The following is a 10983-nucleotide window of genomic DNA, read 5'->3' as shown; positions in this document are numbered from 1 at the left end:
TTAAACTGGGTATTTTAAAAGGTAATTACAGTGACTGGGTTATGGAGCTAGAATTCTAATGAGAGGTTTTGGTGTTACTGAGAATGCAAAATGTGTTTAACAATTCCTGGTCCAAATACTAGGGTGCAAGAAAGTAATAAAATAAAATACACAGTAAGCTTAGAGGGCAAAAATAAATTTTATACCAGCTCTCTTCCTTCATGTATTAGTGGGAAATATAATGGTAGTATGTTGCAGCCATCTCGTACTTGAATTCATTTGAATGCAGTGCAGCTGTAGTTCCACATCTTTTTCCAGCTCTTTCAAAAAGCTACTGAATGTTTTAATGTAAGTATAGCAGCTGCCCAGGAACAGCTTGTCTTGACTAAGTCTCAGTTTAACCTTGCAAAACAGACAGTTGTTTTTCAGCAGCTGCAGCAAAGAGAGTGCATTATTTTCTCACAGGTGAATTTAGTGGAGTAATTGACTGATTGTTAATGTACCTTTTAGGTGATCTTACATAACAGCTTTGGATGCTTTAAATGTTCCCGACTTCATACAGTACGTTGAAATATACTGTGTATTACATTTGTAGAAGGATAGGATAAAATTACAAAATCACTGTATGTATGAATTTATGAAGGCTTAAGGCTTTCTGCATCTAATCAGTGCTGAGTGTTATGATTGGTAGCAGTCATGCTAATACATATTTAGCAGATTAAGTGGCTCTCTGACTAGTACTCCTCTTACTCTTTTTTCCCATCATCAGTATCGTTTAAGGAACTGCACTGTCATAAAGAAAACTAGCAAGAATAGGAAACAATTATCCTTTGCTTCAAGCTTTAGATGATGTGCTAACATTCTTTTGGTATGTACAAGGCAACAGTGATAGATTGTTTTTATATATCTGCTGAAGAGAAGACAACTTCTGTGTACTTTTGTAGCAGTTACGGTAGGAGTTGGGTATAAGGCTTTTTCTTTCTTTGTAACTAAACATTATAACAGACTCTTAAAAGAACTAGAACCTCTATTGGTAGAGACTTGTAAAAACCAAATTACATGAATAGCTGCTGCAGATAGTTTAGGTGTATGTGATGTAGCTTCATTGCCGGGGGAATGTAGAAGAGTATTTCCTGTCATTTCCCTGGTTTTCTATTATTCTGACGTGTTTCCTGAAATGCAGTTTTAGACTGTATCCAAACACTATGTTTTAGTGCCAGCCATAATAGCTGCTGATGTAATACTACTCTGTAATTAAGTGCTTTTCTTTGAAGGTAGGGAGATAATAGCTTTTTAATGAATTTCCTTTTTCTAGAAAGAATTATTACTTGATCCAAGAGAATTATATGGTGGTGGTGGGGTTTTTAACTGTATATATAAATTCTTTTTTTTTTTTTTTTAGCCATTGACAAAGAAAGAGAAAACATGAGATGGACCATTTCAGAAATATGAATAAAGGAAGAGGAACTGATTGATGTGTTGCAGAACCTTTTCAAGGTAATTTATCAACATTTTTAAAAAATATGTAATTGTCAACTATGGCATGAGACTCCTCCTTTAACAGTTTATTTCCAAGTTGAAGGAATACAATGAACTTACTTTTAGATTCATAAATCCAACAGATTTTTAGTTATTGCAGTTGGGTCACAAATGGAAATATTTGAGGAACTACTGTCTAAATATTCACCTAGATTTTTAGAAAGTTAATTTAGATAAAAAGCATGGTTAGTTTGAATTCTGCTTCTGTCAAGTGCCTTATTTAAAAGAAAAAAAGATATGGCTGGCAAATTTTATTGAAGTGTGATACAGAAAACAGTGGATGTGGGGAATTACTTTCATCTCACTAGAATTTTTTTTGATACAACATTGCCCTGAGCAACCAATACTTAGGAGACTCTGTGAACCACCTGATATGAATAAACATTGGCAATTTTTTTTAAGTCATTCTAAGTCCAAGCACATCATGAGTCTTATAGTAATGATTAAAATACATATAAGCAAATTGTGCTACTTAATATAAAGTTAAAAGAACCTACCAGACACTGTGAGTTACTAGGTTACCTGCTGTTTGCCGTTCTCTATGCAGTATGTCTTAGAGTATAAGTATCTCTTAACCAATGTGTACTAGTGGCTCAGAAAAAAATGCTACAGGTGTTTTTTTTTAACCTACCAAAGAAGTCTGAACTTTCTAGCTGCATGAAGCAAAGGTATATTCTTTTATTACATAAATTATTAGAAATAAACTACCTGGTCCTTTGAATAATTTGCTCTACCAATACAGAATAAATAAGTAGATGTAAGTTGATTCTAGCAATTCTTCAAGATATAGTTGTATGTCTGAGGCAACATTTCCATAGAAATCTCTTTATTTGCCCTGCAGTAAGGGAGTCCATCCAACTTTGGTAGAAAAAAGTAAAACCAAAAAGCATGAATAATGCAGTATTGAGTATAACTTGTGGTTACACTTCAGCATTTTCCAGTCCTCAGTTCCTAGGGACATTAACATTTCAATCTGCATACATTTTTGAATGTACCAACACTTGATTGATTACAAGTATACCAAGGTTCTAAACCACAGCATATCACTGTGGAAACCAGGCTTAGTAGTCTGTGTGATGAATTCCTGGAACCAAATAAAGTGTGCAGAATTAACTGAGAGATTTTGTGTATTGCTTTTTTTTCTTTTAATCAGGTAATAATGAAAATACAAATGGTAGCATTTGTAATTATCATAATGTAGTAACAACTGATCCAAAGCTGCAAAACAGTATTTCTCATGCCAACTTTTTATGTAAACTTAGACAAATCACTTAACTCTGCACTCCTCCCTCACTTAATCCAGCTGTCTATGATGATAGTGCTACTTGAGTGTCTTATGACTGACTGTAGGTCAAAACTGAACAAACTTTTTTTGTCTGATGGAAAAAAAGGGGGGAGTGGTCTCTGTTCAGACGCCAAAGGGAACAGGATGATATCCAGTGTTTGTGTACTATTATATAAATGCTAAATAGACATCCAAATCTGATTATTTTCATTTACAATTTCCTACATGAAAGACTTGTAGCCTGCATCATCTACTTCCATGTCTAGCTGCATTAAGTACCTCAGAATGTTAGTTTAGTAAAGAGCAAGTTGCACAGATTCAGATAGGTTATCTTGAGATGTACACCTTGTATAACAATATTACCTTTCTGAAAGAAAGTACATGAAAATCCTACTGAATTCTAGAGATGCATATTTAAGGGTTAGCAGATTGTTTCTGCAGGGAGGTGCCTGCATCAAATCAGCCCTGATCTGACAAGCATGTGTTGCTATGGCAATGGAGACTATTGAATGTTAACACGCTGCTTCAGCTATGTGACAAATATGAAGTCTAAGATCTGTGATACATTTTCATTTTTTAAAGCATGTGTCTGCTATACTTTTCCCTTAAAAATTTGATAGCAGTGAACCATTTTTTTTTTCCTTCTAATATTTTCCTTGGTTGCAAGTTCCCTTTGGCAAGCTTCAAACTTGCCTACAGTGTGTTTATAAATAAAACTACTGAATAAAAAAAAAGCAGTGTTTTACAGGTTGCGGATTTATTGATGCTCCTATGAAACACTGGAAGCTTATATACTATTTCATGAATAGTTTTAATACAGTTCTTTGTATAACTGATGTTAAAAGGCAGCAAAGTTGGCTTTACAGTAATGAAGTTTGGTGCTAAAGTAAAAAAAAAATAATGTATGTAAGCTGTGTAACTGTCTATATGCAAGTCTATTTGCAGTGAACTATTTCAAGTTAGCTTATTTGTCTTTCATCCTTTGCATGTCTTGATAAATAATTCTCTGCTAAATGACAAGATTTGAGTGTTTGTAGAGAAAAAAAATGAAAATTACCATCATGTAAATGAGACATATGCTTTAGGTTTTTTCACCCTGCCGGTATTGCTGGACATGTCTAGAAAGGCAGGAAGTTTTGGACACTAGTCCTAAACAATATCTGTTCCCTGACAATTAATGTAAATGCTCTTTGAGCATTTGAGTGTATTCTTTCTTAAACACTGTCCTTGAAGGTCTATGTTAAGAGAAAAAATGGATGGCTTTTGGTGTCTGAATATCACAATCCCTTTTACATCCAATAGTCTACTGCAAATAAATTGGATTTCGGTGGACAATTTTGCTTCATAGGCATTTCTGCAAGATGGGCTTGCTTGATTCTGTGCAAAGAAGCTTGACTCTGCAGTCTCAGAAATACATGCTCCATTGTTTGCTCTGATAATGAGATTAAATGCTTGTTATTTTTTTCCCTTCCCTTGCTATATTCTTTTTTGATTTTGTGACCACTCATTTCCCAAATGGTATAGAATTCTTTCATTGTATACACATGAATCCCACCACACACCTGCTTCCCGCATGGGATCAGTACAATGAGCACCCACAAATAAAATGTCTGCTTCTACAACTACTATGCATGCCCCAGTAAGAGGATGTGCCTCAAAAGGCCCAAGAGGGTCTAGGCAGATTTTCAGTTCTCACCAGAGCTGTATTTGTATTAACCTCATTTCATGTCATAAATCTTTGACAGGTGGGTTAAAGATCAATTTTCCACATGTGTTTTCAGGGATTGCTTTGTAAACCATCAAGTGCAAAGGCCATAATGATATTAGTTACCATGAGCTTGCTGTCAGAGCTAACCTAGGACAACTGAAGTTTGTAAACAGGGGGTTTTTGTTCAAAGAGAACATTAATTAAAAAAGACTGTGCTTAAATGTGGAACTCAGTGGCAATTTCCACAGGTTTTACATTGCTGTAGTGTAAAGCATATGGTATACAGTAATTTCATTAACAAAAGAATTTTTGATCTGGGCTTACACCTAATATACACAGTGACTACAGACAGCATTACTCTCCCCCTCCAGATTAACTATACTGCACAATTACTATAGAAACTAATGATTTTCTAGATTTCCTTTAGAGCATACTTTTAACAATTTTAATGCAAAAATAATATATTCCTATATCTCAAAGGGCTTTACCACAGTGCACTAATAATGACTAAAAATGTTGTGATGTCTCTCAGTGACAGTTAGAAATTATAATTGAAGAATTTTTAAAAATTTACATTTTCTGCTTTCAATGTGTAAACCACTACTGATTTGGAAATTTCTGTGGTTTTATAAATGAAAGAAAATTTCCCCTCCTTCCTATTTAAAATTTTCATAAATACTTTTTGTCTCAGAATTCTGCAGCGTTTTAAGCAGGCATTCCAAAAAGTACTTGCTTAATAGACAGTTAACTGCACGGTATGGAGAACTGACATCTCCCAGATGCAAAACTTTTTCCAGGAACCTACTTTAATTAAAAATTAATTTCCTCACTTACCTAGTATTTGTATAGTAATGCTATTACTTAGGAATACAAATTTTCTGAAGGTAAGCCTAGCCTGTATCTGACTGAAGTCTATTGTATGTGATGTTTTGAATTTGGGTCTGAGTTCAGAGAGAGATCCAGGTGTTTTCACTCAGGTCAGTCTCAGATGCTTTAGTAGTCATTTTTATCTTTTGGGGTTTTGCTGGGGGGGCAAGGGGAGCAGTTTTTAAATTTTTTCAGAACAAATTATTTTTTATCTTAAAATGAAGGGAAGAATTTGATCATCAGTCAGCCTTAGGAGTCCTATGTTAACTTCTAGAGTAAATTAGAACATTATTAAGAATTTTATAACTTTGCTTTCTATTCTGCAGCAAAAGCAGTAAGCTTGTGTGCTTGATGAGCATGTTCGCTGTAACAGAAAAAAATACAATATATAGCTTTCCTGTTTTAGTTCCCAACTGCAGATGATAATAGTAGCACTTAAATATGGAAAATAATTTCTAAAGCAAAGTAGCAAACATTAATCTTTGTAAATACATTCTTGTCTGTATATTCAACCTGTCTTAATCAATGCATTAGCTATGCCAGATCATCTTCCAGCTAGCACTTACATGTGGAGAAATTAGTCAGTCTGAAAAGGAATACCTTAGTTTCCATGGAGCTACTCTAGTCTTTATGGACATGTTTGTAGGTTAGAACTGTACTGTAGGTAGAAAAAGCAGCACTGAAATAAATGGGGAGCAGAAAGCCTATGTAAAAAGATTTTGAAGAAGAACGAAATTAAACAATAAAGAATATTTAGCATTAGGCACTTCACAGGTTTCACTTCTACAAGAATCAAGTTATCGTCAGATCACCTTGTCAGGTAGATAAATATTTCTCTCTTCTTAACCTCTCTGGATTTTATTTATGAAGAGTCAAAGACATTGCATATTATTAGCAACATAGAAATAAAACATCAGGAATTCCTCAGTCATTCTTTTCTATTTTGTAGTTTTGTGTTTAGTTGGTGCTATATTGTGCCCCATTATTTCTGAGCTAGCCATCAGGTATAGGGTAAGAAAGCTTCCATCAGCTCATGGGCTTATATACCTGGTTCTAACAATTCTGAATGAAAGAATAGGAGAAGAACTTCATCTAGTCTCCTCCTTGGGCTAAGTATCTCAGTGAATGGTTTTCTTGGTAAAGACACCACCTTTCCCCCAAAATCTCAACTAACCAAAAATACCATTGAGCTCAGCAGCAACACAATTGAGGGACAGCTTGATATAAAAAAAAAAATCAAGCAGAGAATCACTGGTTTTATAGTGGAATATGAAAAGTAGCAGTATTCTCATTAGCTTTGCAGATTTCAAGATGCCAATTCTTGGTGGTCAATGATCTTTGTCAAAAGGCAATCGCGTCTGAATGGACATTCAAATCAATTGACTGCTTCAGCCAGCATACATGCACCCAACTGTATTTGAACTAATTGAGTCTCCCCTGTAAATCTAATTATAAATATAAACAATATCATTAAGGGCTCATTAAGAGGGTAATTACTAGTTTTGGAAACATCTATAATGAAACCCTGCCATTCTAGAACTGCAGTTTAAAGCCACAAGCTAATTTTAAAGCATCATCTAATAAGTCTCTGGAATAAATGTTGTTCTTTCAGGCAGAAGTTTTGCAGATTACCAGAAATAGAGAATTCGGTAACAAATTATAAGACATGCTTTCTTCCATACTTGGCCTATTATTTCAGTGCAAGTCCAACTCAGTGAGCAGAATTGACAGTAAAGTTAATGAGACTTTTAAATGTAGTTAGCTCAGGTTTTAATTTTGTGTAAAAGGAGGAAAGCATAAACACACAAATTTGGAATCAATTGTGACTGCTTAAAAATGCAGTCAACAGTCAAGGGTATAAATACAGTCTGTCCAAACAGCTAGCCTTGATGCTTTTGTTGCTCTAAAATCGCGTAGACACACAGCTATCTTCCCCTTTTATAGCTGTGCAGTGTTAGGATTCAAACACTGCTGTTTTGTTAGGATAGCTTTTTAACCAATAAACAATTCACTTGCCAACTCTTGGGCAGTTCTAACACCTGTATGATCTAAGAAGGAAAGTTGCATTTCTTGCCTTGTCCACTGAAAGCTTATATTACAATATGTACTATATATGTGATATATAAATTACGTTTAAATTAATATGAATAGCAATTAGTTGGAACAAGTAGGCAAAAGTGGCTGTAATAATGCTGGTTGTATGAAGCAATCTTTTTCATACTTTAGTGAAGATGATAGTTTGTTACTGCTTTTCTAAGAGAAAGGTGTGATTTTTTTTTAAAGCTCTGCACTGCATTCCTGCCCTTATACATATGAAAAACTTCCTGATAAAATCTAAGTCATTGTTATCACCTCAAGACTCACCCTTGCTATAGTGCTCTTGTTTCGACCCTCTTCATCAGAATCAGTTTCCAACTCCAGTTGTTACAGCTGGTTTTAACACAAAAAAAAAAAAGCCGTGTCCATTTTTCCACCTTTAATTACATTTTCTGCATTGGCCCTTCTCATTTTTGCTTGTTTTTCAAATATATAAGCCCTTAATTCTCTTGATTATCTCTCCTGTTTTATGCGATCTGTAGCACAACAGTACTTGTTGGTCTACCATAAAATATGAATGTCTTTAAATTCAACTGTGGCAGAATTGTACATCTTGTAAATCCTGGATAGTAACTGACAACTGCAAGCTAGGTTTGGAACTTGCTTTGGGAGTTGGTTCATCATCTTACAGTAAAATTTTGCTTGTTAAATTTAAAGAGAAGAGGAAGTGGGAGTAAAGACAGGTTTGCATCAAGAATGTAGCAATTCTATTCAGCCTTGAAATAACCCCATGGAGTAAGAGTGCTTAGGAGGTAAAAACTGGAACAAGTAATTGAATACATAAATAAAGAGCAAGGAGGATTTTTCAAGTGATTCAGTACCTTCCTCTGTTCTGAAGTTTGCCCACCCACTCCTACATACCACCTCCTGTGGTGCAGGACATTTTAATGCAACGTGGGAGGTTAGCATACAAATTCCTACTGACTGCATTTGTGCATAGCTTCCCACACACCTTTTGAAATAGGGTCCCTTATTTAGAAAAGTTAATGAGTATTATAGCTATGTCCCAAACTACAAATGCAGTGGGTTGAAAATTACCTGTTACATGCATTTTGAATTACTTGGCATTTCATAATTTTTAACTTTGTTACCGAGACAAGTTTGTGCACTAACTATGAGCAGTCAGTAACATGGAGAAAAGTGTTACTGTGCTGAGGACTGGAAAGCTAGATGCTGCATCTTGAAACAAGTACCTTGCAAAGGATGCTGTCCAGTGAAGTTAAGCGTACTCCAATGTTGAGTCATTGCTTGCGTTGATGACACACAGAGCTTAGGAGAAAACAGTGATTTTTCTGCAACTGCTTCATAACAGTAGTATAGTAAACATGACATAAGTCAACATCAAAGAAGTAATTAACAGCTTATCAGTAAAGCTTAATGACAAGTCTCATCAGCTTTCAGTGACATGCATGCTTTAGGCTGCTTCAGTCAGTTTTCTGTCTTACAGGAAGCTAACATACTCTACTCCTATTTGCTGAAAGCAGCCAGAGCTTTGCAGTCTGTTTTGGTATAATAGGTTCCTGATTCACAACTGGACCTCAGAGCTATTATAGTAAAACAGATGGAATGTAAGGTCAGGTCTAAACCCTACAGCTCTTATTATTTATCACAACTTGACTAATTTAGTCAGATAAAATATGGCATTTCCTGTTTTCAACCTGCCACTTCTCTGCAAAAAAAAATATTTTTATGGATTATGTGTTTGTACATTTCTGAGAAGTCAGTCTGAGCCAGCCCATACCTTCTACTGATTAGTGAAACCAGACAAATCAGTTTAATTTCTTAATTTACTAATTGGAGTACAGGAAATGGAAACAAACAACAAACGGTAACAAGTTGTTTCCTCTATTGATCTGAAACATTCAGAAAAAAATACTGACTGAACATACACTTAGCATTTACAAAAACCTTTCTGAAAGGAATAAGCGCATAGTATCTTACTGTATTCCATTAACGTATCTTGCTTCTTAAGGGCCTGATGCTGAATACTTATTCCCAACAACAGCCCCACATAACTCTAAGAAAACTATTTCAAGTAGATCAAGGCTTTGATCCCAAATTCTGGCTGCTTCATTGTACAAGAATATGGTGAAGCTAAACCTTAAGAAGTATTAGAAAAACTGTATCTAGCTGAAAAACTAAATACATTTGTAACCTACCTAACAAGGACTGGGGGTGAAGAATCATAGCAGCGGTATTTCTTCTTGTGCACCTCACTGTTTTGTGCTTTTGAAAAAAAACAAACATATTGCTACTACTTTGTCATACTTGGACATGCGTCTGACAGGTGTCATTAGTACCTTGAAAAACAGAATCATTTTATGGATTAACAAAACTTGGGATTTTTTTTAGAAATAGATTAGGTAAAACTATCTCTAACTTCTGCTATGGATCAAACTGGTTCCTCACCTAAACTCTATGGGATTTAATCCCAAAAGATACAGATTTTACTTTACAAATTGAATCCTTCTAGATTGATAATAAACGTATGAAGTACAGGTGATAGAACTTGTCTTTTATTCTATCTTAAGCTGCAACAGAGACAAGTTCTTATTTAAATTGGGAGCTACTCCTTTTTTAGAGATGTATGCTACTGTCATGTATGCTTATGTCCTTGTCGCAGGTGTACTCAGTGGTAATAAATCAGTGATCAACCTCAGAAAGTTAATAATAAAGACAGGTGAACAAGGAATAATGTGATGACCTTGAATTTATCACACAGGCTGTTCTGAACTGGGAGATGAAATAAACTGTGGGAGACATGAAAAAATTGGCAAAATACACTGAGGCATGTGGCCCTTAGGTGAGTCTCAACTCCTTAGCTAGGAATCTGAGGCCTCTTCAGAGCTGAAGCCTAGAGACTAGAGCTAGGCAAGTTAGCCACCATGAATACTAGAGGTCTCTGAAATGTGGAAGTCACACACAGTTCAGGGCCTTCTGTTAAAATTACTTTTAGCTAGGTGGAGACAGCAAACATTATGTCTCATTAAGTTTCTCTTTCTCCACATGTAAATCCAGATTCTTTGCTGCTTCTCACAGGAAGCATGCTCTGAAGACACATGATCTATACAAGTATCTTGTGCAAATATTTGATAACTTCAGGATTCCCAGACAGCTGCAGTCTTTACTGTTCAGCAATCCAACATCAGTCTCTGCTGGCCAGGGCTCTCTGGTTGAGAGCCCAGGAAGCTTTAAATTAGCACTTGCTAAGCAGATTTTGATGTAGGATAGTCAAATACCAGCAACTGCAGTCTAGCTAGCTACTTGTTTTTTCCTTATCTCCCCCAGAGTCAGAATTTTCCTTCTGCTTTGATGAAGTAGTCTTTAAAAGCAAATACATCATAGCCTGACAGACATCATTCTACCAGCCCAGCCTCCCACTTCTTCCTGCTGCCTTTCTGACATTTCAGTTTGTTCTTTTCTGATTTCCTGACACCCTTAAGCTCTGAGCTAAATTCTATCTTTGCATAGGCATACCTGCTAAGAAAACATGGGTTTCTTAAACTTC

At 35.4% G+C, this 10983-nt stretch overlaps 1 long non-coding RNA gene across 2 annotated transcripts in view; it reads left to right on the top strand.

Moving 5' to 3' along the window:
* Positions 1-774: 774 nt before the first annotated feature.
* LOC143165479 (uncharacterized) overlaps positions 775-10983 on the top strand; it is a 91923-nt gene continuing 81714 nt past the window's right edge. For both annotated transcript variants that reach the window (XR_012996262.1, XR_012996261.1), the window contains exons 1-2: positions 775-847; positions 1382-1476. This is a non-coding gene — a long non-coding RNA (uncharacterized LOC143165479). The remainder of the gene's footprint in view (positions 848-1381; positions 1477-10983) is intronic.

The sequence above is a fragment of the Aptenodytes patagonicus genome, chromosome 11, assembly GCF_965638725.1.
Source record: "Aptenodytes patagonicus chromosome 11, bAptPat1.pri.cur, whole genome shotgun sequence".
NCBI classification, from domain to species: domain Eukaryota; kingdom Metazoa; phylum Chordata; class Aves; order Sphenisciformes; family Spheniscidae; genus Aptenodytes; species Aptenodytes patagonicus.
This window is presented reverse-complemented; position numbering and strand designations above follow the sequence as displayed.